Source organism: Melanerpes formicivorus, unplaced genomic scaffold (genome assembly GCF_026170545.1).
Source record: "Melanerpes formicivorus ecotype bairdi unplaced genomic scaffold, bMelFor1.0.p_v2 SCAF_60, whole genome shotgun sequence".
NCBI lineage: Eukaryota > Metazoa > Chordata > Aves > Piciformes > Picidae > Melanerpes > Melanerpes formicivorus.
In genome coordinates this window covers 4,223,602-4,230,786 of record NW_027142412.1, presented here as the reverse complement: position 1 = coordinate 4,230,786, position 7,185 = coordinate 4,223,602, and positions in this window count along the sequence as shown.

Below are 7,185 nucleotides of genomic sequence, written 5' to 3'. Positions count from 1 at the left end.
TATTTCCTCAGTGCACCCTGGCTGTCACAGGGTGTCTGTGATTCTAGGTAAATTCACCTTTGAGCTCAACATGCTTTTATCCCAGGTCTCTTGCATGCTGTATTTTGTAGGTTTGTTGTGGTTAGATCCCACTTGCACTTAGTTCTGGACTGGATACCTGCCATAGGTTGGTGTTTTGACCTTTTGTGAGTCCTGAAGGGAAACCAATTCTCTAACAGAGGGACAGACCATAATTTGAATTTTCAGCAAAAGTCTCAGGAGAGACTCTCCTTAGTAATCTTTGAAAAGGTAAGAATGGGCCAGGCACAGTCACTCTCCTCTTTTCATATTTCCTAAGCCCTCATCTTTACATCTCCTCGTTAAGTGAACTGCACTCTCTCAGCATGTCTGTGGATTTCTAAAGGGTTTTCACTGCCACAATTGCCTGGAACCTCTTAAACGTTTCAAATGCATCAAAATAGAGTGTTAGGGAAAATAAAGCTTCTGCTTGTCTTCCTTCTTTTACTGGCATACATGGCTCTTAAATAAACATGGATTTCTAGCATGTACACACACAATTGAGTGTTTTCCCAATTGCCTTCTGTAGTTCCAGACTTTCAGCTCCTGGTAGCCTCTTGGTAGCTGCTTCTTTTACATTCAAGTTACACTCGTTGGCATCTTTTTACTCCTGATACCATATGGCATTCCTTAATCCCTTTGCACCCAAACTGCTTAAAAAGTTATTCCTTATTAATGACACATTTCCAGCTGTCTCTGCTTAACAGCCTGAATGGTTTTGCCACGTCGCTGTTCTGAGCCTGGGCAACCGAACTGCTCACAGTTACAGCTGCCAGGGGTATGGCTTGGGAGGGAACAGGCTCCAGGCAGGGTCCCTGCAGCAGAAGGCACACAGAATGGCACGCTGGCAGAGGGGGGCAGCCCCCAGGTCTGTCCAAAAGGAGTCTGCCTCATAAGAGGGCTATTCAGAACGAGGTCAGTGCTACTTCCCTGATGACAGTGTACTACAAAATGCTGTTCTGCAGAGCAGAGTGAAACTCTCAGAGTAATTGTTCCCGTGAGAGTCACAGGGAAATGGCCTGGGCTCTCAAAGGAAATACCCTTAGGGCACTTGCTTGAAGAGAGTGGTTTTGAACAAAAGAATCGATCATCAGAAAATAAATCTAATACCCTCCCCCCCCGGGTCGTTTACGTATAGCTGAGCCCTGTGAGCCTTCCTGCTATGTCCTCTTGGCCAGCGCTCGGGCGTAAGGAGCTGAGGTCGCCGCTGAATGACAAATGCACCGAGCCCGAGTGCTGTTCCCGCAGCTCTTCCCGGGAAAGCCGGCGCCGCCGCAGGGCTGTAAGCGAGCAGACGCTTGCAGGACACTGCTGACAAGCAGAAACTCTCTGCTGCACCTCGAGTGTCTTGTCTTCTGCCGCTGGGCATCGCAGCCTCTGCACGAGTCGGTGCTGCTGTTATTGTCAGTATAATTAATTGTTATTATTACGTGACCCCTCCCTCTGAGATGCTATTTCTGCCAGAGCCTTCTCTGTCTTTGATCACTACCAAAAGGATGGCTCTGACACTGTATGCACTCCCCCAGCCCACTGCAGAGTCCTAATCCTTCTAATAGCTGGAGGGTTTCAGTTTAAGTCTTTTATTAATATTCCATCTTAATGGTGAAGCACTTCAGTGATATCCAAAAGCCTCTCTTACATAACAGCCTTATCCACACTTGAGTCCTTCAGAGCTGAGGTGTCAGGAAAACCTCTGCCTGATCTGCCCGCTCATGTTGTTGGTGCACAACCCCACTGCTGCCAGTGTCTGAGCTCAGGCACTACACATCTTTAAACACTGAGTATTACTAGAAAGAGTGTGACCTGTACAGCCTGAAGTGATGCAGTTAGCAGAATCTCCAGAAGATATTCTAGGGGCCTTGCTTGTAGCTCTAAATCACCTGGGAAGTGAGAGCAGCAGCAGGAAATGTAGAGAATGACCACAGCTCATGGGGCCCCAGTGTGCAGTAAGTAAAGACCTGAGAGCACCTGGGAATGGGCACTGGTTCCCTAAGTGTGGTTATCCCAGAAAAACACAGAAAAAGAAGAAAGGACAGGCACTTTGGCTAATTAATAATAAGCTTTTTTGAAGTATGTTATTAAAATTGTAATTAATTGCAAATTATCAATGCTCTTCCCCCCCACCCCGATCTGCTTCAGCTGTTTCAGCAAATTGCAGGCTTTAGCATACTGCAACTAACTTATTTGTGGACTTGCCAGATGACTTTATCCTTTATTGAAGGGTGATTTAGGTGGAATGTAACTACCAGAGAAGGATGAGCAAAGGGCTGGAGCTCCTCTGCTATGGGGACAGGCTGAGAGTTGGGGTTGTTCAGTCTGGAGAGGAGAAGGCTCTGAAGAGACCTTCTTGTGGCCTTCCAGTATTTGAAGGGGGCTACAGGAAAGCTGGGGAGGGATTTTTGAGGATGTCAGGGAGGGATAGGACTGAGGGGGGTGGAGCAAAACTAGAAGTGGATAGATTCAAGTTGGATGTTAGGAAGAAATTCTTACCATTGAGGGTGGTGAGAGCCTGGCACAGGCTGCCCAGGGAGGTGGTGGAAGCCTCATCCCTGGAGGTGTTTGCAGCCAGGCTGGAGGTGGCTGTGAGCAATCTGCTGTAGTGTGAGGTGTCCCTGCCCATGGCAGGGGCTTGGAACTGGCTGAGCCTTGAGGTCCCTTCCAACCCTGACAGCTCTGTGAGTCTCCCTAAAATGTAATCTGTTCAGAACATCAAGCACTTTTATTTCTTGGGGAAAAACAAAAACACCAACAACCCCTCAGAGCCTTTGCCTAGTTTCCTGTGCCCTGACACTGGTAGCAGCATCTTGCCCCCTCTCCCTCTGCTGGCCTGCCAACTCTGCATGCTGGCCCAAGAGTTGTGGGCAGCTCTGCTACTGAAACAAGGTGTCCTTCCAACCTGCACCAGAACAAGAGGACACAGCCTCAAGCTGCACCAGGGGAAGATTAGGCTGGAGGTGAGAAGAAAGTTCTTCCCAGAGAGAGTTGTTAGCCATTGGAATGTGCTGCCCAGGGAGGTGGTGGAGTCACCATCCCTGGAGGTGTTCAAGAGGGGACTGGACATGGCACTTGGTGCCATGGTTTAGTAGTCATGAGGTCTTGGGTGACAGGTTGGACTTGGTGATCTTTGAAGCCTTTTCCAACCTCATTGATTCTATGATTCATCCACTGGCCACATCTTCCTCACCCTCTTCTCTTGTGTCACTGCTAGGGCTATAATTTTTCATCTGAAGGGACTCCTGGCTGCTAAAAGGAGCCTGAGCAGATTTTGCAGCTCATCCTGCATCCTTTCTGGTTACATGCCAGATGTGCCCAACCCTGTCTCTCCCTGGAGCTGTCTTCTACCAGAACTGTGCTGGTTATCTCCCAGTATCACTGCTCATTAAACACAGCATTGAGAGAGAGCAGCTCTGCGGAGATAGAACAGCTGCCCTGGAGATAATGAGTGATTCACTCCAGCCCATCCCAAATGAGTCTCAGCTGCCTGAGGTTGTTCCACACTCTGCCCTGTTTGTTGTATAACCCAGTTCATGTTGTGTAACCGAGTTGTTTCGTGAGGGAAGCTCCTGTTAGAGTTGGTGGTGGTGAAAGGGTCAAAGGATAGAAAGCAGCAGCTACTTTTACTCTGATTTCCCAAGTGCACTAATGGTGGCAGAAAAAAATACCAGGGCTGATGTATCATAATTTTGATACACCTTAACACTTGTCCCACTGGAAAGTGACCTCTCCCCAAATAAACCCAAGAAGTTTTCTTTGCCAGGATACTGGCCTGAGATCAGGCTGCCAAGCAATGAGCAAGCAATGGCAACTTGTGCAGCCTTGTCCCCAAACTACTTCCAACCCAGACTGAAAACATCTGGCCTTTGATGCTGCTCTCTTTTCCTCCCATCTCCTGAACTAATTCTTTAGGCAGTTGATATTTTTTTGTTTTTAATTTAACTTGCAAGTATCAAATGTTCCTAGCCAGGGGGGAGAAGAAAAAAAACCAAAACCAAAAAAGCAGGCTTTTCACCCCCAAAAAGCAGGCTTTTCACACCCCCCCAAAAAAAGCAGGCTTTTCACCCCCAAAAAGCAGGCTTTTCACCCCCCAAAAAAAAGCAGGCTTTTCACCCCCAAAAAGCAGGCTTTTCACCTGATAACCAAGGAGCCTCTTAAATGCAGCTGAAGAGTCCACCTGTCTGTGGAAGCAACCATAATCCTGCAGTGCAGATCATGCTGCATAAACAGATCACTCCATAATGCCTTTACTGCAGAACATCTGCCCAGGCTGCTGAAGGGCTTTGCTCTTCTCTAGGAGAGCTCAGGCCATCTGAAAGGGGAAACTTATGAATTGATTTGATTTTCTCCTTCCAATATTCATTGCTGCTCTCGATGGAAGGTGGAGGCAGGCCAACCAAATGGGCATCCCTTTGCCATTTACTCTTTGGCACGTTATCACTTTTATGCCTTGAGACTCTGTCAAGCAGAAAGAGGAGCCACTGCCACTGCTAGAACCACAGCAGCTTTGCTTCAGTGATTTTCAGAGTACTTTTTTCCTAGAACTCAGATCTCCACTTTAATGTGCTTCCTGCCTTGTGGTTCACCTCCAGCTGCACAGTGCCTTCTGCACAGACGTGCCTGTGAAGTTGATTGCAGTTTGGCAACAGAGATGTCTGATACAGAAGAGGTGACATTTGCCAGCCCTGGGCACCAAAACTGCAAAGCTGAGCCAGCCATATCAGCTTAATTAATTGCATCCCTCCTGTGTGGAGAGCTGGGACTCAAGAGGGGGTTCAGGTGAGGAGGCATTCCAGGAAAATGGCTTTTGTTTCATGCCTGGAGTAAGGAAGGTTGACTCTCTCCTCAGGGCTCTGGCTGAAGCCAGGCCGTGCAGGCTAGCTCAGTTTGCTCAGCCATACCTGTCCCACTGAGGAGCAGTTTCCCTCACAGCTTCTCTCATATTATTTGGTTTAATGAGCTAAGAAAGTGTTGGGGCATCATCCTGTGCCAAGTGTGGTCTCCTGCTCTGACATGCCAACAACATGGAGCTGTAGAGTCAAGCTGAGATCCCTGTCCTCACAGAGCATCACTTTGAAGAGATTTGTTGCTTCCCTTTGGAAACACCTTCCCTCTCCACTGCCAGCTCCATGGACACAACCTGGCCCTCTGGCAAGCCCTGCATGCTTACATTCTGTTGTACAGGGAGCTTCACCTTTTCCCTGCACATTTCTTCTCCCTCTTACCACTCTGTCATCTTGCTTTTCTCCAGCTGTGTTTTCCCCACAGCTCATCTGTTTCTCTCGTGGACTGTTGGTTTTGTTCCACTACTCCTTATCCTCCTTTCCCACTCCTGCAGGCTCATGGCAGGCTGGCACTGCGGCCTTTCCCCCAGCAGTGCTATCTGACCATGGAAGGCATTGGCTTCAACCCATCTGCCAGTCTCATCCTGACAAATACAAAGGGGAGATCTCCCTTTGCAATCAGGATGCAAGCAGCCAGGGTGGATTTGAGCAGGGGGATTACAGCCAGAACAATAATGCCTTTGTAATGCTGTTGGGATTATTCCTCTCCCAGGGAGAAAAACTTGAAGAGCAGTACCAAGTCTTCAAGCAAACAATCTCCAGCTGTCAGTGCTTTTGCTTCTTCTGCAGGCAGACACGTGCCTATCCAAATACAGTATGTCAGAAGACCAATCCTTGCATCTTTATGACTCCTGAAGCATGGCATGTTTCTGAAACCCTTTAAAAGCCACAGAGAGATGGTAAGGAGAAAGGTCAGAAATGAGGGCCAGCAAGTTCATCTGCTTTTATGGGACAGATTCCTGATTAGTGTTCTGATTCTCAGCCCAGTCCATCTTAGGTTCTACTGTGCTTTGGCAAATTGTTTGTGTGATACCATACTTACCCTAGAAGCCTATGTTCTTGCAGAGCAGGTGAGAGAAATAATAAAGACTAAGAAGCTAGTACCAAGAGAAAGGTTGCAAAGCCTCATGGACACTTTGTGCTTTCCCATTGATAGCTTGCTGCAGGTGTGTTTTTTCTCAGGGGCAGTGTTCATCCATTTCACTCTCAAATTCCTTTTCTAGGCTGTGGTCTTTAACTGAGACTGAAATACAGGCCGTGGAGTTCAGGCAGGGCAGCCCCTGTTTGTCTGGGCAGTGTTCTCGCTTTGGTGATTTTTCTATGCAAGTGAAGCCACAAAGAATTGACTGAACCCTTCCCCCCAAATGCTCTTGCTCTTTGATAGCACTTTTAAGGAAAGACAGGATTTTACACTTGCAGGCAGTGCTGCATTTGTGACTGCATGCTGGAATTGGATCCACCTCCCCCACTGGCCCCAGGCTTCTGGCTTGTTCCAGAATCCCCCTGCTCTGGGGAGGGAAGTGCAGCTCCCCTCCGGCTCGGCCCCTGGCTCCTGCACATGACTGCTGTTAGCTGTGTTCTGCCTCTGGAAGCAGCAGATATGCACATTACATAACATAATCTTCATGTCTTGAGGATTCAGGCCTGGCCTCCTTTGTGCTGCCAGATGGAAGAGGAGCCAGGCTCCCTCTGGAGAGATGTCCCTGCACATCTCACTGCTCAGCCCTGTTGTAATTACTGAGAGCTGTGTTGGCTCTCTCTGGAGCTGGGCACGGTGCTTCCTGGCACTTGGCTCCAGAATAGCTGCCTCTTTAGTATGCAGTGGATGCTGCAGAGCCACTGTGATCTAAGATTAATTTGTCTAGAAAAGGATATACATGAAGAACCTCCAGAATTACTTGTGAGGAGGATGTGCTCCAGATCCTGTGAGCAGCCGAGGCTTTTTCCCAGCTGAAACCCAAACAGGGCTGTTGCAGACAGTCAGGTTTCTGGTTTGTGCTCTTGCTCTATCCCATTTCATAGTTTTTCCTGCTGCTGTTTTGTTGCTCAGTTCTGTAGCATGGCCCCTGCCTGCATTGTTACTGCCTCTGTTAGTCAAGCCGTTTCACACCCTGATCCCTGAAGTGCTCTTCAAAGCAATGAATCACACCTGCACTAGTGAGTCCCTCCTCACTAATGAGGCATCTGCTCCAAATTCTGCAGCACTCGGCTGATGGTGGCAAGGAGCTACCTGTAGACAACAGTGTCACCAGGGTCCTCAGGAACAGCTCAGAAGACCCTAAGGAGGGCA